We start from the raw sequence: 27,442 nt of genomic DNA, 5'->3' as shown, positions 1-27,442 counted from the left end.
GTTAAAACAAGTTGGTTTTAGCCTTTATTTTGGGATCTGCAACAATTCTAGGTACTTCAGTTAATATAACTTACTTAATAAAGAAAATCTGTGGCAGATGGGTATGCACCCTAAATGTTTTCCAGTTTGGGTTTGTAAACCTTTCAAACCTTCAAAACACATGTGTCTTTTAAATAGTCTTTTCTAGTTCTGGGAATGTATTTTACCCTGGACATAGGTTTCTAGGAACAATTTTTCTTAGAAATGGACCAAACCATTGGTTTCTTCAGAATAAATCATAGCCCGATAATGACAGGAGATCTTCATGGAACATCCAGGGAATCAGTTAGAATTCATTGGTTCTCTCTTGAGTCATTGCAAATGTTTCAAAGCACCAGCCCTCAGTGATAAAACTAGCACATGCAAAACTCAGTTCAGAAGTTTGCCACAGGTTGACAAAAAAGGGAGGGCAGTTTGCAGAAGAGAAAATACCAGTTTTTTTCTTACTTAAGTTTCAGACAACCAACTAGATATGTGGTGGCTCTAGTAAAATCCGCTTGATGAACTGCAGCTTTTATTTGCCACGCCCAATAATTCAGCCTATATTTGGCAAAGGCCATTTTTCAAGCATTTATTAGATGCTGAATCAAACATATGAGGTAAGGCCTTTCCCACAACTTGTAAGAGCATACATGGTTCTGTAAGTATCCACCCTGCCTCCTGATTTCCTCCAGAGAAACCTGTGTTTTATTTCTAGTGTGTTAGCACACATGCCCCTACAGGCAGGGCTGAGACAGCCGCCTTGGGTGGTGGACCCTCAAGAGCTAGTGCCCCTTCAGGCTTCCTGCTCAGCCTGCTTCCTCAGCTGGAGAAGCAGCAGCCTCTTCTGGCAAGATCTCACCGAAATCTGACCCTCCCCTAGCTCACGGTTAGTTAGAAGAATCAAGACAGAGTTTGGAGTTTGGAGTTGAGAGTTTGCAGTAATGTGACCTGGAAGGAGAGTCACAGCAAATTTTGAGAGCAATGTTTGCTTTCTGTTTGAATCCAAGGCTGTGGCTATAGGGGAAACAAGAGCCTTTTAGGGTGTTAATGCTGCGAACCCCTCCCTCGTAGGCTCAGGTTGTGTATGTGTAAATAAACAATATATCATAAAGAAACCACAGTCTCCACTGTGCCTCATTCCAAAAGAAAACACAAACCTTGGGTAAACGCCTGGGACCCCTGGAATCTTGCACTGCTCAGAGATTGGGGTGGAATGCGACAATATCAAACATCAAGAGAGCAACTGGATAAGATACTTCAAGTAGAAAGCAGGGGGGGAGCAATGTTTGGTCTAGCATTTACAATTCTGAAGGATTCATTTCATGGATTTTATGAAAGAGATGTCTTGTTGCATTAGAGGAATAAGGAACTGAAAACAAATCAATACTAAAGTAATACCAAAGTTTATATGGTTGCTTGAGAAATGATAGAGCTGCCAACATTTATAAGCTTAATAATGCTGAGTTTGTTTTGATTGTGTGAAGCTTAGCACAGCTTTTGGTCAATTTAGCAGAGTTCTCTTCCAAAGAACCCCATTCCACTGATTATTATTTTCTTTTAGGCTGGAATTTCTGCATCAAAAAGCTTGTCTCTGTTCCATATCCCAATGTAATTTTCTAACCTTCCAGAATCAGTGTGCCTGACACTCAAAAAGCATTCCATCTGGAGGTGTCCTAAGAATGAATGAATAATAATAATAATAATAATAATAATAATAATGTGTACCCGGCCCATCTAGCTGGGTCTCCCCAGCCACTCTGAGCGGCTTCCAACAAAGATTAAAAATACATTAAAATGTCACACATTAAAAAACTCCCTACACAGGGCTTCCTTCAGATGTCTTCTAAATGTCAGGTAGTTGTTTATCTCTTTGTTGCGAGGGCATTCCACAGGGTGGGTGCCACTACCGAGAAGGCCCTCTGCCTGGTTCCCTGTAGCTTTGCTTCTCACAGTGAGGAAACCGCCAGAAGGCCCTTGGCGCTGGACCTAACTGCCTTTACCAAAGACATTAGATTAAGCTTAACATGAAGAGCAATAAAAAGCTATTTCCTTTATTAAAAGAAACCTGACATACAGCCTGACTCTGCATAGACGTTCCTCTGCCTATGAGGAATGAGCAGTTATATTTAATTTCACATGAGAATTATCTCTTGTCGGAAATATGCTGTACATGTTTTCTTAATGCTTTTCATCTTGTAGTAAATTAAGAATAATGTTTGCGTTTTAGCTGGTGACATTTTTGTTCATTATAAATACATAGAATGGAAAGAGTAATAAAAAAATCCATAAGCATATGATATCCTGTAAAGACAGATTTATATATTCAACTGTCCCAACAAAGCATGTGCTTCTCTAATGCATATAGAGTCCCTGGCTTTGCAGGCCACACTGTTCATTTCAATGGAAGTAGCACTCTGTGGCAGAGCTTTCCAAACTTTTCATGTCGGTGATACACTTTTTATACGTGCATCATTTTGTGACACAGTACTTCAGTTTTACTAGCAAACCAGAGGTCTGCATAGCACACCTACACACTGCAGCAGACACACTAACGTGTCACGACACACAGTTTGGAAAGCACTGCTCTACGGAGTCATGTCTGCATGTACACAGGAATGCCTCTACATGCATAGATTACAACCTCTCCCTTTCCCAAATTATACCATTTGTAAGATTCTAATTGTAGTTTCATAAAATAAAGTTGAAGCTTCTTGTTAATCCGTTGAAAAAAATAAAAGACTGACTAGGAGTCAGCTTTCAGATGGTATGAAATGATGCGTCTGAAAACTAACCAGAAGTCATCATTGTGCTCAATTTTCTGAGTGCCGGTCCTCATGTAGTCAAAACAGCAGAAAACATATCCCCCACCCACCCACACAAACGCCCAAAACTATGTCATTAAAGGTGGAACTGAAACTGCTTAATGAAGGTTGACTGACTGCTGTCGGGTAGGGGATTGAAATGAAGTATCCTTGAAAGGGGCATGGCAGACTGGCCAGAACTCTGAGTAGGAGCACCTCACAACACATTATGAAGCAAGCACCACTTGTTTTTTATTGGGCTTTAATATGTCCTGCCATAAATGGATTGGGGAATGCAATCTTGCAGCCCAATGCTAAATACATTCTGTGGAAAGTGAGGGATGATTCATAGATGCATGTACGTCATTTTACTGCATATGTAGACAGCATTTGTTATGTTTTATCAATGCTAATATTTAGAATAACACTAGTGTGGTTTTGTTGCCAAAGTTGTCCAAGAGGTTCACAAATGAAGATAAGCACCCCAAAAGATAGCAGTGAGTAACACAATCAGGGCTTGGAGTGAACTAGTTCAGTTTAATGAAGTTCACTGAATTAGTTCCAAAAAATCGGAAATATACATGAAAGTAGTTCTCATCACTCCTGCGTGAACTGACTGTAAATTAAATTTGTTTCGGGGTAGAACTTTGAATGATCTCTAGTTAATTTTCAAGTTTATTCTCTTACATTTTTTGTCTTACTCCTTATTTGTTTTTATTTGTTTTTTATTTATTGCACTTATATCCCATTTCCAAGGAACTCACGTGGCAACATAGTTTTCCTCCTCCCCATTTTATCATCACAACAACCCTGTGAAGTAGGTTAGGCTAAGGTTACCAGATTTTTTTCAATGAATCCAGGGACACCTTTCAACTTCAATGGATTTTGTATGGGGACTGATTTGTAAATCCAGGGAATGTCCCTGGGAAACAGGGACATCTGGTAACCTTAGGTTAGGCTGAGAGTTAGTGACTGGCCAAAGGTCATGGCTGAATGGAGACGTGAACCCTGGTGGCCCAGGTCCTTGTCCAACACACTAACCACTACATGGCACTGACTCTTTGGGCTCTTAAAGATCAAAACTGCTGGGGAAAATAAACTAAACAGCTCACATCCTACTGCATGTGTGCTTTGATGGTTTCATGGTCTCCTTAAATATATTTTACACTTCAGCACAGCAGCTTGTATTATGAATGATTAAAAAAATGCTGGCGACCATTTGGATTAAATTGAATTGAACTATGAACAGAACTTGTTTGTTTCATAAAGAGACAAATGTAAGCAAAAATTAGTCCCTTTTGGGACATGCTGGACTCAAACTACAGCTAGTTCCTTTTCAAAACAAACTTTCTAAGCTCTGAGCACAAGTAATTGAAAACAATTATTTAAACAAATGGCTATTTAAAAAGCAGCTAACTAGGTAACGCCTGACAAAAAGCTGTATTTCTGAAGCACAGTAAAGGGTGAACCTGGCGTGTCTGGGAAGTTGATTCTGTAACGATAGGGAAATCACTATAGTATATTCCGGACTCCCCACCTTTCTTCCATTAGCAGGACACTCTGAGAATTGCCTCCTTTGTATAAGTAGGATATATAATGACAATAATTAAACTTTGTGATGATGGAGAAAGAAAGGAGCAAGAAAACCCAGGTGTGGGTAAATATAGCTGAGCTTGAAGCACAGATGCTTGCCTTTGTGACAACTGCCATTAGCACAGCTAGTGTAGAGACTGTCAATTGTTACTGGAGTTACCAATGAAGGCAAACTCCTGGGAGAGCAAGAGGATATGCTTACCCTTCTCAGTATGTTTTGGGCTTTGTTTTGTTCAGGTTGAACTGTCACCAGCTCAAAGGATGCTGAACTGGTTTTGAAACACTGTTGTGTTTTCTGTGCTGAAAAGCCCATTAGATGCTATGCTTATGTAATATTAAAGATATCCTGTCGGCTTCTCCTTCTTTCCCTCCCTACATCTTTCTTTTCGGTTGTAGTCCTAAACCTATTTATCCAGGACTCAGCCCTGTTGGACACTGTGGAACTTGCTTTTGAAAAACCGAATGCAGGATTGCATTGTCATTCTCATTCCCCCACCCCAAATCAAAACAATTTCTTTCCCTGTGGGTTTTTTTCTCTTAGCATTGAAGTTGATTTATATACAATTCATAATCAAATCCATAAAGTGTAACTTCAGGTGTTTTTCTTTAATGTGACATTGTCATTTGTAAAATTTGGCAGGTTTCATTTGGAGCGAATTAACTCAGTCTAATGTATATTGTGCCTTCTAAAATATTTGCTCTTCTATGCTATCCTTTTAATTAGTATACAGTAATTTATATATGCTTTTCTGTAGAAATGTCTGTCTATCTGGCTTTCACTCTTGATATGAATGGCATCTGTTTAGATTTTTTTGTGTCTAGATTTGTAGGTGCTACACAAATACAGTGGCCCCTTGGGTTACGTTACCTTGGGTAAGATAACTTTCGGGTTGCGAACGCAGTAAACCAGGATTTTGCCATGCGCAGAAGAGCTCTATCACGTTGCACATGTGCACAGAAGTGACACCTCTAGATGCTGACTTTTTGGCGTACATACAAACCCCTGGAACGAATTAAGTTCATATCTGGGGGGTCCACTGTACAATGAAAAGAGACACAGTAAGGAGAATGAAGGAGCAAAATAAACGGACAATGTGTATTTGCATCTATTGCATTTTTCATTGAACTTGGTTGTGTGTGTGAAGCTGACTGAGTAGTCCTGGAGGTCATGTGTGCGTGCAAGAAGTAAGAAACATGGCTAATCAGTCTTCTTCAGGTAAATCCTGTTCTAGATAAACAAGTGGAACTGGAAATGTACTCTGAAGAAGCTGGGTTTATTTGAAGAGAATGGCCTGGTTTGCATGTCATGTGATGCCAAACTATGCTCCCACACATGCAGGCTCCTGGGGAGGAGATTGTGGACATTTTATTCCTCTCTGCTCATGTTGCTGCTGTGCCACACTTCCACAGGTTGGCTTAGTATATCGTTGGAACCCAGGCTTGTGGTTTAGCTCTCTCCAGACTAACCATGAGGCTGTAAAACCAATGTTTATCCTTGGTTTATGCTGGTGGGTGACATAAATTATACTATCACATACCTAACAAATAACAAATACTATGCTGAAGTTGGTTATTCATTCTCAGTCCCCTATTTACATGCATGTTCAAAACAAAGTAAATGCACAGTTGAAGTCTATATATGCGCTTCCAAAATAGCTGAAACATGAAGATAGAAAATAAGGAACCAGCAGAGGCCACTGAAGAATATGCTTTGGGCCACCACAAATCATACATCCAAGCTTCTGGGAGAGTGTTGAATCCTGCCAGGCCAAAGCTTCCTCAAGAGATTGTCAAGTGCATATAAGCACACCAAAATGTGTAGAGAAAGAATAAGGAAGTGGGGGTAGACACCCAAGATGATTCTTTGGACCACCACAGGTCAAATGTCCATACATCAACAAGAGAGTTCTCTGCAAAATGGTGTTTAATCCCACAAATGTCCATACTGGGCAAATGCACATCCAAAGCAGCTTAAAAGAAATAAGTTTAATACAACAACTCAACCTCAGAAAGACTGAAAAGAGCTAGGAAAAAATAATAATTCAACTAAACGGCCACCCTGCCTTCTCTTATTTCTGACACTGTTTTCTTCATTATAATTGTTTATATCCTGCCTTACTGGTAGAGGTGGGGTAGAAATTCGATTCGGTTCACATTTTTGAACAAACTTAACTAACTCACACTTTCTGAAATAATATGCAAATAGAAACACAGCCTTCCCTGGAAATTCACCCTTCTCTGAATTTTGCAATGCAGTTCTCCAGCCACAGACTACATACAGAAATACATCTAATAGAGCAGTGTGTGTATAAACAATCACATATTCATAAAAATAGCATAAGATGCATTATATTAAGGGAAATGGCTTGCAGAACTGTATATATTATGAGAAATTCACATTAAAATGCTCATAATTTTTTGTGAAGACTTGTTTTGATCTTATTTATTTATTTGCAAAGCTGGTGTGGAAATCTGTAGAAAAGATTGGAAAACTGAGAAGCTGAAACTGACAGATTCACCCATCCCTACGTACTGGGGGTGAGTTTACAAGTTGGACTAAAATACAGTGGTGCCTCGCAAGACGAAATTAATTCGTTCCGCAAGTTTTTTCTTCTTGCGAGTTTTTCATCTTGCGCAGCATAGTTTCCCATAGGAATGCATTGAAAATCAATCAATGCGTTCCTATGGAGACCGTCCCCGGACCTGTTTAAAGCAAGGGGCGGCAGGGAGAAGATTGCTTCTCCCCGTTGCCTGCCCTGCAATCTCCGGGGACAGAGGGGAAGGCGCACGCCTTCCCCTCTGTCCCCGGACCTGGTAAAAGCAAGGGGCGGCGGGGAGAAGATTGCTTCGCCTCTGTCCCCGGAGATTGCGGGGCAGGCATCGGGGAGAAGCAATCTTCTCCCCGCCGCCAATCTTCTCCCCGCCACCCCTTGCTTTTACCAGGTCCGGGGACAGAGGGGAAGGCGCGCGCCTTCCCCTCTGTCCCCGGAGATTGCAGGGCAGGCAACGGGGAGAAGCAATCTTCTCCCCGCCGCTCTTTGCTTTAAACAGGTCCGGGGACAGAGGGGAAGGTGTGCGCCTTCCCCTCTGTCCCCGGAGATTGCGGGGCTGGCAACGGGGAGAAGCGATCTTCTCCCCGCCGCCCCTTGCTTCAAAAGAGGTCCGGGGACAGCGGGCAGACGCGCTGCGCTTCCCCGCTATCCCCGGAGCTTGCGGGGTAAGCTTCGTTTTGCGTAGCAAGCCCATAGGGAGATGCGTCTTGCGAAGCGGCTAAGAAAACGAAAAACTCCTTCGTCTAGCGAGTTTTTTGTCTTCCGAGGGGTTCGTCTTGCGGGGCACCACTGTACATTGATAAGATCACATTAAACAACAGTAAAATTGTAGCAAGTAATTGGGAGTGGGGAAGGGGGAGAGGCCATAGCCTCATGGTAAAGCATTTTGTTTCCATGCATAAGGTCCCAGGTGCCATTTCCTTTTCCCCTCCACCTCATCTCTGAGTATTTATTACAGCAGTTTATGGTCAGTGCTGGATTTACTTAAAAGCTAAACAAGCTATAGCTTAGGACCCCACTCTTTTGGGGGCACCAAAAAAGTATAAAGGGGAAAAAAAACCTGGATGTACATTTACAAAATATAAGATAAGAAACTAATAAAATAAAACCTACATACAGCAACAGTGTTTTGTGTTGTGTTGTGGGCTCCTATTATGTAAGTAATGGGCCCTGCCTGCTAGCCTGCTCCCTAAAATATTCAACACAAAAACAGCGACAATTTGTTGTTGACAAAGGACAGCTGGACATGTAAAGGGCCCCATTACCTTCAATAGCTTAGGGCCTCATCAAACCTAAATCCGGCCCTGTTTATGGTGGATGAGCTGGTTGTTCACTGGCCCCATAGACTCATCTGAGAGTGTTTCTGGACCTCGCCCTGCAAGGCCATTCCTTTCTACTTCAGATACCTCACTTTCCTCCCCTTGAAGAGGAGGAATCTGACTCCAGCGTAATGGAAGAAAACTACTTTTGTAAGAGAGCAAACCTTGGCTTTGATCTCGAAGCCACTGCCTCAATAGTGCTGTTTCTGGACACAGTGGGAATGACACCACAACAGCCCCCGCTACATAGGTTGTGTTCAAATGAGCACTGTTCTATGGATTGGTTTTAATTTCTATTGTACAAGCTGCTTTTGGAATGTCAGCTGAAAAGTGATATTCCATAAATAAATTAAAGCAGTAAGTATTCCTGTAGCCATAATTCAGTATTTTAAAAATGTTTTCTTTGTGTGCTAAGCAGAGTGTCATATGCTATCCTTTACATAGGTCTGTACTCTTTCAATGGGGGCAGGAGTTTAATTATGTTTATTTCAGCTTCCATCATTTTAAAGATACGTTGCATTTCAAAGATAAAAATAAATCAATGCAACACAGAAAAACCAGTAGCTACATCCATTTGGCAAAATCTAAAATGATGCCTGCTGTACAGAGATCAAGTCCATAAAGGGACCTTAGGTAGTTGAATTTTTTTTGAAAATCTGCAGTACCAATGAGAGGAAGTAAAAAGCAGGCTTTGAAGGAGGTATAGGTAATAGACACTGAAATATTTCCAACAGGAGCTGGGAAAATTTGCTTTTAAAAGCAAAACCCAGCCACTTCTGCAAATGATGTCATCCTCTCTGGTTTCCCAAAATAGCTTATGCTTCAGGAAATCTCTAGTTCCTTTTGGAGCTGCTCTGAGGTAACTCCATGTGCAAGGGTAATATCTGGGTGATGTAATGCTCGCGGCTTGTTTAGCATAAGAAACAGAGTTACAAAGAAAACTGTTCCATAGAGTGATATCTGTAGAACCAAGAAATATCTTTGTTTCCTTGGGTGAGTTCTGTTGTTTTAATGTGTACATATCACAGACTCATTGGGTATCTGCCATGCTTGAACGATAGGAGAAAATTTCAGTTCAGTTGACATTAAAAGCTGAATCTTTTCAGACTTGCACCTTCTCAAACAATATTAGAACTGGAATACATACATCCTTCAAAATTTGTATATATCCCAGTTTTGCAATGCAGTTTGCCAGTTGACCAGTGTTTCTAAAAATGCATATAATGAGTAAAATGTGCATACAAATGAATATGTTAGTAAAATAGCACACACAAATGCATTGATTAGAATGAATTGCTTGCAAAAATGCATACACTATTCAAAACCTACATACAAAAATAGGTTTATTGGGAGAAATGCACTAAAACGCTGAACAATTTTCGTAATTTTTTATGGGCAAATTGCTGCAGAACTGTGGAGGGCTGAATTTAATAATGGGAAAATGAGAAATGGAAGAAGAAGAGTTTGGATTTGATATCCCGCTTTATCACTACCCTAAGGAATCTCAAAGCGGCTAACATTCTCCTTTCCCTTCCTCCCCCACAACAAACACTGTGAGGTGAGTGGGGCTGAGAGACCTCAAAGAAGTGTGACTGGCCCAAGGAACTGTCCATAATGAAATTCTGATACTGAGGCAGATTGTGGACTGCTTTATATTGCTGATCTCTGTGATAAGTTGAATTGTAAAGACCAGCAGAATTGCAGCCCAGTCCTATGGAAAACTACATGTTCTCAGCCCACCAGCTCTATGGTATTACTTACACCTAATTGCAGCCATTGTTGGTGTCTTAAAGTGCAATACTATGCCTGCTTGCTCAGAAGTAAACTCTATTTGTTTCAATAGGGCTTACTCTCGGTAAGTGGGTATTAGTCTCTATTGACATCAGTGCACCTGTATGAAATGCCCACAAGGAGAAAATATGATTTTCCTTAAAGATCTATTTCTCTCTACAAAAGAGCTCCCTTAGACCCTATTCAGCATGAGTTCTCATTTCAGACAATGATTTAAGTGGTATTTTTTGGTTTAAAAAAGAGATTGTTTATAACAGTAGAATGGTGCCTTTGTACTACAGCACTATATTTCTATTCACTTAACAGCTCGTGTTAGATGTGCAACCCACACAGTTTCAAAGGAAGCAGAAGGAGAGTTGTTTCCCCCCTCTTAAGTGCCATCCTGCAGTGTATTTTGAAAAGCCGCTGCTTTCTCTAATAAAATGTACAGAATTGTGTTTGATTTGGTATGTACTCAATAGCTTGGAAAATAGCCAACGAAGTGTAAAACTCATTGACAAAGAAAATGAAGGGGCACAGCTACTTAAATTTAAACAGTACAGTGGTACCTCAGGTTAAAAACTTAATTCATTCTGGAGGTCTGTTCTTAACCTGAAACTGTTCTTAACCTGAAGCACCACTTTAGCAAATGGGGCCTCCTGCTGCTGCCACGCCGCCGAAGCACGATTTCTGTTCTCATCCTGAAGCAAAGTTCTTAACTCGAGGTACTATTTCTGGGTTAGCGGAGTCTGTAACATGAAGCGTATGTAACCCGAGGTACCACTGTATATTCTTAATGTCTGGATGTGATGTCAATAGAAGGAACATACCAAGCTGTGAGTCATTTTTCAGGTTTTAGCCAGGAAAAAATGACTTATTTTTTAAGAACTGAACTCTTAACAGGATTCATGATATTCTGCAAGAGCGCTCTGGCATCCTGGGAGAGCCCATGTGAGAGACTAAAGAGGCTGGCTGTGATTTTTCTGTCATGACCAGAACAAGCACAATCTGATTAACTGTAGGGGAATATCCATTCCATCTGTTTAGATGGTGTTGATTCATCATGGACCAGTGAGGACTGAGCATGCTCAGTAGCTAGAGGATGCTAAATGTTGGTAGTAGAAGTAAAATGAAAAGACCGGGGGGGGGGGGAGAGAATGGGATAGCTGGAACCCTGAACATGAGCACACCAACTGGGAAGAATAACACTGTTGCAGCAAAGGCGAATTTAGAGGAGCATGACTGATTTGGTCGCACTGGGGCATGGAGCCTCTGGGGCACTGCCAGGGCCGCCACTACTATGGTAAAATGGAAGGTGAGAATCAAAGGGGGTGCCAAATTTTGCTGTTGCACAAGGTGCTGCTGAAATTTAAGACTCCGAGGTCCACCGCTGGTTGAAGGTCCCATTTGTAACATAATTAAAAATAATTTAAAATGCATTCACATATAGACTGCTCCTAGGCAAGCTACTATGCATTATTCTAAGGGCCACCTCGCACACAATATTGTTTTGCACTCTTCATTTGCCTGAGTAATAAGGCTACCCAGGGGTGGATGTCGCATCATCATTTTCTTTGTGAGTGCTAAAGACTGAGGGCAGAACTGGATTTTATAATGACAGATATTTTTCCCAAACACGCACCTGCTGGTGAATGCTAATCCTGGAGCAGGGGCATTTGGAAGGAAGGATTAGTAGGCGAGAGAGGGATGTTGAACACTTTCTGCATTGTTGATTCCCTTCAGCAAATGCCCATGGGATGCTTTTTCTTGTTGCAGGTTTCTTTTGGTCTCAAAGCCTGGGGTGGAACAACTTAAAATGCCGGGGGTGGGCAGCATTTGCAGGAGAGATTTGGAATGCAAAGAAATTATTAAACACTCTTCCTTCTTGCTGATTTACATCTGCAGATGTATGCCTTTACATTATGAAGGAAACGGGTGGGAACAAAATCCTGTGTCTCCTCATGAGCCCGGATCCAAAGAACCACATGGTGTGGGGCTTGCATTTCTAGCAGATACCTATTTCTGATCACTCAGAAGACGTCGTTAATGCTTAATCCACTAAGCAACAGGGCAAATAGTTTTTGGGGCAGGAGGTGCTATTTCTCCCTACACAGTGATACAAAGCATTTGCTGTTGGCTGAACCTCAGCAAAAGGAATGGGGTTCCTCTTTGACAGATTGTACAACCCTTCCTGTTCTGGAAGTTAGATACGCTTCTGTTGCTCAGAAGTTGACTTTTCCTTATGTGGCCCATCTTATTATGGGAGATTATCTAAATTAACAATATGGGTTCTGTTGCTGCAAATGGTTTCAGTGAAGTGTGCACAGATCAGGCTTTAGTTCTGAAATCATTAACTCTTTCTTCCTTTCACTCCCCATATAAGCCAGCTAATAACCAGCATGCAGTGGTAAGTTTGGTGCTCCACTGACCTAGCCAGATTTGAGCAGTCACCCCAGAGGTGAAGAGCTTTATGTGCTATTTCCAGTCTCTAAGCCACACAGTCCCCAGATAGAAAATGGTTTTTCTTTTTCTTTTTCGCACAAACAAAAGTTCAATGTTAGAGCAATGAGCACTTTGATTGAATTCACGGGAGAATATTGTGAAAGCCGTTCTTATTACCCACTGTTATCGGTTATCATCAGAGGCAGCTGAAATATGGTCACTAGTTTGCAAAGCTTGAAAACACACTTTCCTTTCCTCCTGGAAAAAGCTTCACTGGCAGCAAATCCTTCCTGTAATCCAGCTGATTTGTTTTCTAGTTCTATTATTATGAAAAGAAAGGATGGCACAATGATTAGATACTGACATCCGATCCAATCTCTTCTAGCTAAAAGCAAGCATGGTGACATCAGCAGAATGGTTGCCACCCGAGTCGGATGTTTTCCATTTGGAATTCTTGCTCAGACTCCTAATCTGTTGAAGTGATCAAGAGAGTGTTTAAGAAAAAAAACCATGCAAACCATTCTGACCCATCGATAGGAAGTACCCCAAGGCAGTCCTGTGGTTGCAGCATCGTGAAGAACATACTCCAAATATAGTCAACCCTTTCCAAGCTCATTCCCCCTCACCTGAAACATGTGGGCCATCCCCTTGCCCTGAAGGCAAGCAAGTATACTGCTTTGTGTGACCTCCTACTTAGTGTGCGCCTTGCACTGTTGGGCAGCATTTGTGAAATGGGTGGGTGTTCAGATGAATCAGGCTTGGGTGAATTCATCCTACCTTGGATTCTGCATGCTCCTTACATGCTAACCTCATGTTCAATATTAGGAACCCATTTCAGTTCTTCAGCCAGTGATACAGAAGCTTTGGACTTGGCCACTCATTTTCCTCTGAACTTGGAAGCTAGGGCCATGACATACCTTCCCATACCTCCATCGCCACATCTTCCTCTTCCAGAACTTGTGCCAATCCCTCATCGTTATCAGAATGTGCAACCCTGCTACTGTTTCCTCATACCCACACCAGCCGTTGCAGTCCCCTCCTGGCCTCCATCTCTGCACCATACTTCTCTGCTCTATCTCTCCTCAACAAGCCCCATTGAAGCCTCTGCGTACTGGATCTTTGTACAGCAAGAAGGCTATCTTTGGTAAAGTATTATTATATGCTTCCTATCGGATTGCTATGAAGGAGTCTGAGTTCCTTAATAGTTAATGGCAACTTCCAACCATATCTATCATCGGGTAGATTTCAAGCAAACAGCCAGAATAATGTAAATAAAAACAAACTCTAGAAGGTTTTTCACTATCTAGGGCATCTTTTTGGTAGAAGTAACAGACATGGAATTGCAATACTATATCTATTAATATGGAGCAAACCTTTACTAAAAAATAATGTTTTAGTTGAACAAAGCTGCCTTTTAAATTCTTGAGACCACTCTGAACTTATTAAGGGTTTAGTTTTGATTTTTACTATGTTGTGCATAGCCTTCCCACTTTATTTTCATTTATCAAGGACTTTTTTAAAGCCAAAAAGTGATTTGGCAAGTTGCAGAGCTTTTTCTATCTTGAGTAGATTTAATGCATCTGTGGCTTAAGCAATAATCTGCTTAACATTGTTGTGGTTAGAAATATTAATTATTTTCTACTTCATTTCTGAATTTGGCTTCCATATGTGTTTGTTTGAAAATGCTGTCAGTAAACATGTAGCAAAAGTAAACATACATGAACAATGCAAACCTTTAATATAAATGGATTCTCCCTACCATTTCTGGAAATAAAGAGGATGCTTTAACAACAGCTGTGTCTTCTTGAAAAGAGGAAGAAAGCCTACTCATTGCTTTGGCATTGGCTTTCTAAAATGGATCATTGTGTGGCACATTATCTTCAGCTGTTCCACCCTGTAGGGCTGCAGTCTATTATAGCTCTCTCCAGAAATGTAAATCTCTTGCTGTGCTTTCTCTGAAGCAATGTTCTGCAGACAGTGAAGCTCCCTTTGTCTGCCTTGTTTTAATAAGTATTTGTTCATCATCTGTAGCAAATGTTAACACCTGGCATTTAGTTCATTACTATTTTTTTATTTTTTAAGGCTGAAAGTGATTTATAGAGCTTCATGTGGTGAGATTGGAAGAAGGTAATAGTACTAAATTATATTTCTTCCATCTATTAACAGTTTAACTTTGGTCATGGTGCTTGTTATTAATATATATTACGTGTGTGTATGTGTGTGTGTGTGTGTTTAACAAACACACACGTACACCAAAAAAGGAAGGTAGGAGGGACATGGAGAGAGGAAGGGAAAGAGATTCATTAGATGCTAGGAAGAAGAAAAAGGGAAGTAAGTAAAGATTTGGGGAGAGGTGAGTCAATGTTCAAAATGGGAAAGGAAATTGGAGGTGTGAATGATACTTGAAGAGAGTTTTAAATAAAATAGAACATCACCTTATTCAGTGAGACAGAAAAGAGTGCAGGGAGAAGAAAGTTCAACTAAAAGAATGTGTGTGGAAAGGCAGGTAAAGAGAGAGTAAGGAAGAGGGATAGGGAATGCCAGGCCCATCAATACTTTTAAAAAGTAAGATGGAACAACTTTATATGATGGGAGAAGTTGATGATGAGAAAAGTGAAGATACTTGATCATTCCGGCAAGGGAGCTATATAACACAAGAAGAAGAGGCAAAGATGTATTTGCACTATGAAACAACTGAAAATATAGCTTTGCAGAAATGTGCAATAAAAGCTAAAGGATTTTGCTGAGTCAGTACAAAGTAAAACATGAATTTCCGCGACATCATAAAGAAGCAATATGACTTAGCTACAGCATCAATTTAGAGATAGAAAGAATGAGAGGGAGTACAGATAACGGTCAACCTTTGACCACGTTACACAGAGTGAAAGATAAGTTTGTATATAGAAAGTGGTTGACAGAAATGAGTCCAGGAGGAAATTCTACATTGCAAGATTAAAATTTGCTTGAATGAGAGAGGTGTAGAAAGAAAATATTTGCTTCTAGTGTGCATAAGGCAAGCTCAAAGTATTAGAAAGGATGTATTAAGCAGATAAAACAGGTTTCCATTTAAATAAAGGACTAACATATTCAGACACCATGAGTACTTTCTATAGGTAGTGTTTGCTATAGGGTTTGAGGATGCATAAATCTGCCAGGGGCTTTCATCCTCAGATTTAAGAAAGCCGACAACACTGGTATATTATTGTCCATTAAAAATGTTGAAAGAAATAAGAAATGTCGCAAAATTCAAGAAGGCAATTTCGTTAGGAAACATTTTAGCGGAATTCTATACAGGGGTGTCTCCACTTGCACACGATCAGCACGCGCGCTGACACATGTGCCAAAAATGGCACTGAAAGGGGATAGAGCAGAGCGGGGCATGGGCAGAACAGGGAATACCCACTTGTATATGTCATGGTGATGTGCACAGTGACCCAGAATGGAACTCCAGCTTTCCTTATAGTACAGCATCTTAGACCAAAGGTGCTCAGATTAGTTTTGCCTCTTAGGTACCTCAGTCCTGTATATTTATTCTGACAAATCTCCCTCCATTCCAGCACCATACTGTGATTTGTAATACCCTGCTAGTACAGTTTTCGGCATGTCCCTTTCTAAACATATATGTGCAGAATTTGCTTTTTAAAAATCTGACTGTAATTCCCTGCCCCCAGCCCTGCCAATGTACTGTATTCTTGGTGTGTGGATGGTTTTTGTTTTAACTTAATTTTATCTTATATTTTTTTACTATGAATAAGTGCTGTATGTAAGTTTTTCTCTCCTGCTGAAACAATCATTGAAATTGGGGGAGGTTGCTAGGATGAAACATTTTTACATTCTCAATGCTGTTCAGTTTATACACCGTTCTGTGATTCCAAGAGAGAGAATGTTAGATGAGAAAGTAGTGAAATTGTGGATGAAACCCTGGGGGACTTATTAGGCTTAGCAGTAAACTCTGTACTCAAAAGTGTCAGGTGCTACCATGCATAATATAACCATGAGATGCAGTAGTAGAAGGATGTTTTGATGCTTGTTATGCTATGCGTAATGAATGGGGTTTCTCTTTCTGCTTTTACTAATGTTTGTGGCTCTAATTAGAGGCAAGAGGTTTTTATTTTTATTTTGAGGTATTCAAATAATAAAAAATGAATTGCTGTGAGATGCTCTGTGAGTTTCTCAAACACAACAAAGCCATGCCTAGGCCTCATTCTCTCGCCCTCTCTCTTTTTGGGGGTTGTTATTATTCATGAATTAAAGTATCCAGCAGGGCTGGATTGTAAGTGAAAGTATCTAACTGCGTAAATGGATTTCCACATGGCTTCATGCTGGTCTGTTGCTTGAATAAGCTTTATAAGGAGTGTACTCCACTAGCCATTTTCCATATATCTGTCCAGCTAATGATGTAATATCACAAAAAGCATCCTTTAGAATTGGAAGGACATGAAAATAATGTCTTTTTTTTTTAGTTATTATGAAACATAATGAAATTAAACTACCTCCCACAATTTGTTTAGTCATAAATGTATTTTACCAAAGTGTTATGCGATTGACCTATCTTGAATGAATTATTTATTTTCTAATCTGTCTTCTTAGCCTGCATATAGCTTTGCACGACTCTTGAATGCTGTACTTGGATCTCGGCTGGAGTCTTTCTTAAGCTCTAGATGCACAAGGGCAAGTCATTTTCTTCCATTCTGTAAAAGAACAGTAACAATCGCCTATGTCAGCAGGCTATCTTAAGGACAAATATGATAATTAGTCTCCAGACTAATGTGCTGTAGAAATTATGTAGAGATGTGCTGTAGAAAATATGAATGGTGACAGTATTATGCATGGTTAAATCCTAAACGTTAATCCAAGTGTTGTTGCCATCTGTTTTTCTTTTTCCTTTTGGTGAGTAAGATTCCACAATTCTGCATACTGGTGGACTTTTATCATTCTCTTTTATCAACAAGGTGGGGACATATTTTCAGTTTCTCAGATTTGATAGGTTGATAATTTAATCATTGTGCTCAGCCCATAGAGAAAAATCCAACACACAGTAGTAAATAGCATGGTGGGTCTGCTGCTCTCACCTGTCAGTTGATTGAGGTGGCATAGTGCAGAGCCAAGCTGGCACTCCTGGCTGGTGTGTTTGCACCATGCTGACCTCCCTACCTCCTTGGTCCTCCTCTCTTCCTCACAAATTAGTAGTGATTCAGCTGTCAGAAGGTCAGGTGAACACCACACCATGATCATTCCATCTACTCCTGCCTACACTTAGCAGTGGTGCAGTAGATGCAAAACTGCACATGGTACCTCACCACCACACCAATTATTATTTTTCTAACCTTATCCAAATGCTTTTAGCTTTCAGCAAAATTCCTCAGGTGTTTGCAACATGTAAGAGCCATCAGTTGTTAACAACTAGTTAAGACGAACAGTTCTGAGTTGAATTTTCATATATGCCCTTGTCACATGCTGCTTTTCTGCCAAATCAGCTGTAATGCAAGACAGGGCTAAGCCACACACTGTGGAGACCCTCATTTCTCCTCTTAGTAAGGTCTGGGCTTCTTTATAAAGCAAGTTGGAACACAGCATCTCACTGAAGGGTAGGGCAGAGCCATAAACCAAAAGAAGCAAGTTGAGGTCAGTTCACCAAAACAGAAGCAGACAACCCACCCACCCCGGAAAACAGACAGAAAAGTATGAAGATAGTCCCCTAGCACTGGCCTCACTGCCATTGACCAGGATACTGAAAGGGAGAGGCAAGGTCAGGGTGGTGGTGTGGGCTCACTGATGGGAGCACTGGATTGTCTCCACTGGTGTGTTTGCCTTCTGCAACCTCACTACTGCCTTGAACCTCCACATCTTTGTGCATAACAGTGATGCTGGTGCCAAGAGCCCAGGTCTGTGGCACCACCCCCTCCCTGCAGGCTGCTCCTGTTGCAAACTCCATTTTGGCTTCCCATTTCTCCTCTTCAGACTCCAAGCTCTAGATCCAAACAGCAGTGCTGTACATATTGCAGTCATAAATATATTGGGCACAAGCTCGCTGTGAATGTTATGCTACAAATTTAGCTAGACATTATTGAAAATTCTGGGTGTTTTGCCTGACCTATTCTCTGACCTATATCTTCTTGCTAAGGAACCACATGCTTCGTTTCTGACCTCCATAGCAAATCCGGCTGCAATTTCAAAATCCCCCTTTGCCTTCTGACCAGCTTCAGAGGGACCCACGAATATACTATCACAATTCTAGCTGCCAATGTACAAGCTTCTTATCTAGTTACATACCAAGTTGATTCATATTATCATCTGGATACCTTTTTTATCTTCAATTCCAAACTTTATAATGTTTCCTTAATCCACATTAGTACAAGATAATTTTTATAGCCTAAAAACAATGGTGTACTTGGGAGATGGGAGGAATGAATTCCTAGCAAAAGAAAGAAAAAGAGTAATGCCTGGTGTATACTACAATTATTGTAGCAATTCAGAAGAAATGTTGAACAGAACAGTTCATATTTGAAAAGATAATCTGCAATTCTTTAATAGATTTTCTAAAAGCTTGTCAAGATGATTTTACATCTTCTGTACATTATTGTGGTTACATAACAAGTCTTTAATCTTAGCATTCACTTCAAAGTGTCATATCCAATCCTGTTGGTGAAAATGCTCACTCTAAACAAGATGTAGCATATACCGTAAATCAGCTTGCTTTAAATTATCATTTTGGACCATTCCTGTGGTATCAGTAACTTATTGATGGAATTAGGTATCATGAATTTATATTATGCTCTTGCCTGGCTTTGAAGCATAGGGCATCACTTGACCTTTTTCGGACATAAAAGAAAAACTACTAAATTCACTTGTGCTGCTTCTTGATGAAATTTATTTTCTTTATCCCTTTATCCAGAAAACTGTAGGAAGTAGAAATCGAAAGAAGAAGAATATTCTGTACTATTAATTTTTTTTAAAAAAAAAAATAAATACTTTCTTGAGCTAACAGTAAAAATGTTCTTTTCAATAATTTATGTGAATAGAAGGATGAGGGCAGGTTGTATTAACTGGTAGGAGCCAAAACTTGGCAGAGGCGGAAAATTGGGGGTGGGCCATCATTCACTGCTCTAGGTGCCATGATCAACAGCAACCAATGTAAGCAAGCTGTGCCAACATACTGTACTACTGGATTTTAACCCTGGTTCACCTTTTCCTTTGCTGCCACCTAGCAACAAGTACAACCAAACATGACAGAATTGTGCTCCCTCCCCATTAATTGGGACCACCTGGACAGTGCACTCCATGTCTTGCTGTGTCTCTCAGTCTGTACACTAGCACTGCTGAGGTGGATGATTAATACATACTAAGTTAGAACGTGGGGGTAACTATTGCATATGTTTTGCTTCAAATTTGGCAAATTTCAGGTTTTCAGGTCTGGCTTCCGTGTTGCATATGCAGGGTATCTCTCTCTCTCTCTCTCTCTCTCTCCCTCTCTCCCTCTCTCCCTCTCTCCCTCTCTCGTGTGTGTGTGTATGTTTGTGATGTATATTCTGCATTTGCAGCAATAGAGTTCTGTATAAAAATAGTAAATATGCAAGATCATAAAAGGGTAAATTAAAACAATACATCAAATTCGGAGGGATTGGAGAACAAAAAGTCTTTACTTTGGTCTAACAGTATAACAATGTGGCTGTCAAGCAAACTTTTCTTTACAAAGGTAATTCCAAACATTATGTGTGTGTTGCAACTAAGAAGGCTGTCTCACTGGTCACTGCCTGTCTCACATAAGACTGAAGGAGCACTCAGTGGAAAGCCTTTGTAGATAACCTTGGTGCATGAACAGGCTGATATGGGATCAGGCATTCTCAGATACCCAGGTCTCCAAACTGTGTATGGTGTTAAAAGTGAGTGCCAGTACTTTGACGTCTGCTAAAAAGGAAGAAGAAAAGACAGGGAGCCATTTAATCTATTAAAACACTGGTGTGCTATGTTTCCTGCACCCAGTCCCAATTATTACTACCCAGCTTGCTGTATTTTGTATTAACTGCAGTTTCCAAATAATCATCAATGGCAGCTTGATGTAGAACAAAATACAGCAGACATTCCTGAATGTCACCAGAGCATGGATAACTGTGGCCAAGCTATCTCTGCTGAGGAGAGAAGACAGCCGGCACAGCCACCTCAGCTGGTAGAAGGCACTAAGCTCCACAGAAGCTGCTTGTTCTTGAGCGTCTAATATCAAAGATGTATTGAGGGGCACCCCAAGCAGTGTACCTTCCGGGAGAGTGTCACTGCATCCAGAAGTTGTGGAACCCCATCTCCATTAGCAGATGAAACACCTACCTATGCAACTTCCATCTTGCCAGGATTTAGCTTCAGTTTATTCACGCATCAAAGTTGGGTGTCACATACCATAAGATCCAAACTCGGGGCAGACAGCAGTGTTTTGGCATCTGTGGTTCCTTTGGTGAAAGGTGGACAGTTGGAAGGGAGAAGAAGCAACAGGAGCTCAAATAAGGGGCAGCAGCCCATCCCCTAGTGAAATTGTAAGCCTGGACTAAAATTACATTTATTTGCGCTCAGCACAGTGAATGCTGAGTATAATATTACATATATTTGAAAGTAAACCATTCAAACATGTAATCACAACTGCCACAATGTTTCTTGAATATTTTAGTAGTGGGTGAGTTATAGCTCAAAGGAAAAACAGTGACATTATAATGGTCTGCCTTACTGGAAAACGGCTATAGAGAGGTTACCGTGTATTATTATTAAAATAGCTTTAGCCTGATAGCTCTAAGCAGACTTTAGAAGCGTGTGTGTGTAATATATATATATATATATATATATATATATATATATATATATATAATATCTCCATCCACTCTGGAATATGAAAAGGAATTAGCCTTTTGCTTGTGTTTTACAAAAAGCTGAGATTGCTTTCTATTCCATATATACTTTACAATCACTTTCCCGTGCTTCAGCATGGAATAAAAATGACAGTTTCAAAACAAGGCTTTGACTTGCATTGACAAGCATCATTTTTCTCTCTCTCTGCTCCACAATTCTGCTTGTTTTGGTCCTTTCTGAATGGCATTATTTTCTCATTTTGCTTTTGATGCCATGCAAACGCAGGTCAGTTTATATTTATTTTAAAATTAGAATATATATATATATAGAGAGAGAGAGCGTGCGCTTGAGTTTTACTTTGTTCTGGGGTATCATAGCTTTGGATCGTGCTGTAGTAAACCCTGTCCTAAACAATCAAAAGCAAATTCACACTCTGGATCATTCTGAAGATTCTTTCTAGTAGTCCTATGCTGAATTATTATTACTACTATTCAGATGTGTGCACAAATGTAGAATGAAAGACAAAGCTCTTAACATCCCAACCCCACAAAGTGAGTTCACTGTGACTTAGCCTGAGGAACACGAATATGGATTGCAGCTTAAAGCAATTTACAAAAAAAGTGTTTTGTTCTTTTACTGTTGAATACATTATTATCCTCAGAGTGAGAAAGATGATAGTCCTTAGACACAATTCATAGTCCTTGGCGGAACCCAGAGATTATAATTATTCATTTGTGATTTGTTTTTGTTTTTGCATAGTACCCAAATGTGTACTAAAATGTTAACTGCGTAGTCCAGCACTTAAGTGTTTTTCAGGTTCATATATTAATTTGCAGCTGAAAGGGGCAACAGCATAAACAGCAGCCGTTAAGTGTGATTGATTATAGGCCAACCTAATTTACCTTTAATAAGTAGTCCATGTACGTTCATTACATGGCATAGACTTACAGCAATAAGTTTTTTGCCAAAAGCACACTAAATTGAATTCATTGGGCCTTTGATTGTGAAACAAATTATAAACAAGTATGAACCCAGCAAGTGCATTAGAGCAGTGATCCTCTGAGATATATTTTGTGGTGCAAGGGTGGTGGAGAGGGAAAGATGTTCTATTTCAGAATGCCTTTGCTGATGAAGAACATACAAGTATCTACATGTGGCTTATCGCAACACACACACACACACACACACACACACACACACACAGACTTTGAGGTGTGTTTCGAATGAATGTAGTATCTTCACAAACCATTGATAAGTTTTTATGAATCTTATTGTAGCAAGTAAAAGATACTTTTTATCTAAGCATTTCACTGCAGTCACATAAGATACTCCTGATCTCTTGCACATGGATCTACATTGGTACCTCTGGTTATGAACTTAATTCATTCTGCAGGTCCGTTCTTAAGCTGAACTGTTCTTATCCTGAGGCACGCTTTTGCTAATGGGGCCTCTTGCTGCCGCTGTGCCGCCAGCACACGATTTCCGTTCTCATCCTGGGGCAAAGTTCGCAACCAGGAGCAGCTACTTCCGGGTTAGCAGAGCTCGTAACCTGAAGCATTCATAACCCGAAGTACCACTGTATGTATGAGCTCTGAATGGCATGCACAGCAAGTTTCAAGGTGCCACAACAAATTTATAAGAATTATGCATTTCTGTCTAAATAGAGACGAGTCTCCAACTGTACCTGATTGAGACAGGCTAGTGGTTACTGAAAGTGTGAGGGAACTGCCACATTCAGTAGTGTTTCAATTGGTTTTTGAAAACTCACTGCAAATCAGTATCAGGGTCACTGCAAACATGGAGCCCCACTGGAAAAGGCTTCATGGGAAAAGTGGGACCAGGTCAGGGTTACATACCCCCTGCTTCCATTTCTAAGATTACTCTTCTGTAAGCTGATTTCGTATTTAAAAATGGTCAGTGGAGTAATGTTGCATGCATGTATTTGTTCTTGATAAATATCTTGCACTATCAAAGTGCAAGTAGATTACATTTTTTTATTATTATTACTATGTATATATCCTGCATTCTCTCTCCCCTCCCTAACAAGAAGCTCAAAGTAGCACCCGCTCCATCCCTGCGGACTGCAGTTCCGTGAAACAGGTTATAGACTGAAAAACAATGATGGTCCCAAGGTCATCCTATGGATTTTGTGCCTGAGTGGCTCTCCTAAATCCTAGGCTGAGAATCTTTAACCACTAAATATCACAGCAACTATAACTAAAATTGATATTTGTGAATTTCTGTTATATTAGTGGATATTCATGGAAGTTGATAATGTTGCCTGAGATGATGTTCCTCAGTAAGGGAGACATTAGTAGAGGGTATCTATTAAAAAATGGAGACTTGGAGAAGAACTGTGTATTGTGAAGGAAATTCACCTTCACCTCAGGATAGTAATGCGGAGGTGGGACTGAGACAGGATTTGCAGCAGACAGCTAATGGGCAGGTGCCATTGTTTAACCCTTGCTGCAATTCTTTCTTGCACATGCTACCTGGCCAGGTTTCCCCTATTTCCTCCTCACATAGAGAAATGACTGAGGAAGGTGAAGTTATTTCCATTTTAAAATTGACTAACTCATGAAGGGTTAGCAACACAAACACACGAAGCCATTTCTGCCCAGCAAATGCTTTCCTTCATATTGCATTTATCACCAGACACATTTTTGGGGAGCAAGTACAACATGTTCTTCTTTCCCTAGGTATTTTAGCTGATAAATTAAAACACAAAGTGTTCAAACACAGAATACCAAGTCAAATTCAAAAGCGTTTTCATGTCTATCTCCACTTCACAGCAACGTCTGCCCTCACAATTATGCCTTTGTATTATGTCTACATATGAGATAATATTTATATACACGGATATAGGTAATCCCTCAGCAAAACTGAACAAGTGGCTATTGATGAGTTTTACCAGATGCATGAATGCACCAGAACATTTTCATTATCTTCAAGGCAACTCTTCTGATTTTTAGTTTTGTGTGTGTGTGGTTTTTTTTACTATTGAGCATTTTGAATCGTTTTGTGATTGATTTAGAGAACCAGAAAAATAGGCCAAAAAAGGATGCAGCAGGCATGGCAAACTTCAGTGGCAAAATTCTAAGTGACTTCTTAATCCAGCTTCAAACGCATGACAGCACACTGCCTCAATTCATTCTGCAGTCGCTCTATCATCTTGCAGACAACCAGAGTATTTGCTATTCAGCACCATGCAAGTGGCCATGCATTCATTCAGGGTACGGAAAGCCCCAGCCTGAAAAGCTGAATGACAATCCAAACACCTAATGCAGGATGTTTTCAAATCATGAGATCATTTGAAATTTTCATTCTGCTTTCTTAGTTTTGGACTCATGTATTTTTGCTTTTAAGGAACTCCCCCCTCCCCCAGCTCTATTGAATTAAGATAGTTTTTTTATATGAAAGAAGAACTGAGCATGGCATTTAGAGGGAGGAGTGGCTTTGGTCGTTTCTGGTTATTAATCCTAGGGTGGAGCCAAACTTTCTCAGAGAATAATTTTTTGAACACCGCCCCCCATCACACAGCATATGTTTAGGAAGTCAAGTTCTACATGCTGCACAAATAAATGGAAGCTTTTTCTTTCTTTTTTTTTTTTTTAATAAATATTTATTAGCATTTCAATAATACACATAAACACACACACACAAAAAAGAAAAAATAACAAAAAATACAAAAATTTAGAAAAAGAAAACAATTAAAAACAAATGAAATTTCAATTGCTTATTTTCATATAACTTCTTTCTTAGACCTCCTCTCCCCTCCCCTTCTTGTATTCCAGTTCAAATTATTAGTCCTGCAAATCCTTATTACTTAATTCTCAACCTTAAACTTAATAATTTTAACATACTGTAATTTTACCTTTCCTCATTCTTCCATAAAATTATTATTGCATTCCTCATTTTCATTTCATTTTAACCATTTTAGACACCAATTTTAGCTTATCTAATCTTAAACATCTTATACATCATTTCTTATTCTTTAACATATTTCTTAAAGTCAATATTTCCCTTCCATGGCTTTCCCAACTTCCATACAAATATCAAAACAAATTAAAAGTAAGTAATTAAGAATTCTGTACCCTTTGGATTACCAAACTCCAACCCCCCTTTCCCGGTTTGGTCCCCAATAAATGTTCATCAATCAATACTGTTTAACCTGGAGATCTCACGTCCGAGGCTCTCAAGTCACCCTCAGTTCCTCTCTGCCGACCTCTTGGATAGTCCTTTAGGTTAAGCCCCAAGGCTCGAAGGGGCTCTGACCCAACAAGATCCATGATTTTTCCAGTTGGCCCTCCATATTTAAGATTAATACTAATGAGGTGCTCCACTCTCAAATTTGCAATTTCCAACTCAGTCCAAACTTTCCACCTCAAATTTTTATTCTCCTTTGTTGTCTGCATGCCAGGCCCCAAACTGTAATTCTCCCTTGACATCTGCAAAATTACCAGTCCACCTTCCTTTTCCTCAAAATCCACAGTCTCATGGCTCTCAGATTCCTCTTGTTGTTGATGTATATAAACTTCCTGCCTCCACTCCCTGTCAGCTTCAACAATGTTGTTTACTGCCAGGGCCAGAGTGTTCGCATTTGTAGTCAAAACATCTGTCTGATCTTGTAACTTTCCCAGGAGAGCCAGTATTTTGTTGAGTTTAGTCTGATTATTGCTTCTTTCAGCCATTTTTGCAGTGTCTCTCAGTTTAAAAACCAGTCAGTAAGTTAATTTGTAGCTGCTCTCCCTTATTTTCTAGAAGTTGCAACAAATATAGCCAGCAGATGCAACAAAGACAGAGTTCCCTTTATCCTTTCCTTTTGACAGCTATTTTGACAGCTGTCAAAATCTTCAATAGTTCCTCAACAGGTTCTCTCACGGGGCGCCCCCGGGTTCTGGGGGGGTGAAACTTTAGCTCCAAACGTTAAGTTTATCCTCCAGTAAAGTTTATAGCGTCAAGCCGTGAAGGTTGTTTTTTTTTTATAAAAAAAAGAGTTCTCTCGACCTTAAGTTGCAAGCTCTTTGCGTTAGAATATCTACTCAAAGGGGGGGGGCGACTTCCTTTTTGACCCTTCCCCGCTCGTTCCCAATTCAGAAAAAATTTGTTTAAGATCCAAATTCCATATTTACTCACGGGTTCTTGTTTTTAAGTCCGAATGTTCCAAGGAAAAAGTCAGCGCTTCTCCGACAATGGCATGCGGCTTCGCTCCGCAGAAGGAGCAATCGACTCACAGCACCGCGCCGTCCCCGTTCCTGAGCCTTTAAAAAGGCTCCTTCGCGGTTTGGGGGGGCGCAAATGGTGCCCGCCGAGTCACCACATTCACAGGCATCAGCGCCTGTGATTTTTAAGGGTCCCCGCGTCGCCGGCGCGGACAAGACCCGATCCTGCGGAGCCGATTCCCTCCGGAGCTCGGAGGGAATCCGCCATTAATCGGCAGCGCTAACCCGGAAGTCCCAAATAAATGGAAGCTTTTTCTGTCAGGATATATATCATTTGGCAGGGTACTGTGGGTAGGAGAAAGTGTGATCTGTGGGGGATCTATTGTGGAGAATTTTTGAGGGTGAAAAACACATTGTGGCCGGAGGGGGGGGTGGAATTGAGGAATGGAGAATATAGATGTTGTGGTTATGGGGAGGGAAACAGGCTGGCAGAGGGAGGTATTGTGGTCCTGGAGAGGGATATTCTGTGGGAGAGAAACTGAGGCTGGGAGATTGGGAGTTGGTGAGCAGTCTAGTGTCTCAGCCTTTGAAATGCATGGCCTTCAAATTGTCATGGTCATCATCATAAGAATGACTAGGCATATTTTAAAAACTGATGTAGATATTTGGGTGTGAAAAGTCAAATCAGCTTTTTAGGTTGATGGACTGTTACACAGGTTAACTTCAGTGCACACTTGTAGTTGCCAACATTGTGAACTTAGCAGACTTTTGAAAAGTGAGAATTTTAAAAAATGGTTATATATCCTAATGTATATATTTTGTTTGTTTTTTTAAAAAAACTTTTCTGTAAAAGTCATATGACTCAATAAACTATTATAATAGTAGACAGTCATAAATAAGTATTTATTAAAGTTTTTTTAAAAAAACTTTTCTGTAAAAGTCATATGACT

The 27,442-nt window shown here is 40.3% G+C and overlaps 1 protein-coding gene across 4 annotated transcripts in view; it reads left to right on the top strand.

Moving 5' to 3' along the window:
• PRKG1 (protein kinase cGMP-dependent 1) overlaps positions 1–27,442 on the top strand; it is a 660,310-nt gene that overhangs the window by 447,234 nt on the left and 185,634 nt on the right. The gene's annotated exons all lie outside the window — the stretch shown is intronic.

The sequence above is a fragment of the Podarcis cretensis genome (genome assembly GCF_951804945.1).
Source record: "Podarcis cretensis genome assembly, chromosome: 5".
Lineage (NCBI taxonomy): Eukaryota > Metazoa > Chordata > Lepidosauria > Squamata > Lacertidae > Podarcis > Podarcis cretensis.
The sequence above is the reverse complement of the archived record's forward strand: the minus strand, read 5'-3'. Positions and strand labels throughout refer to the sequence as shown.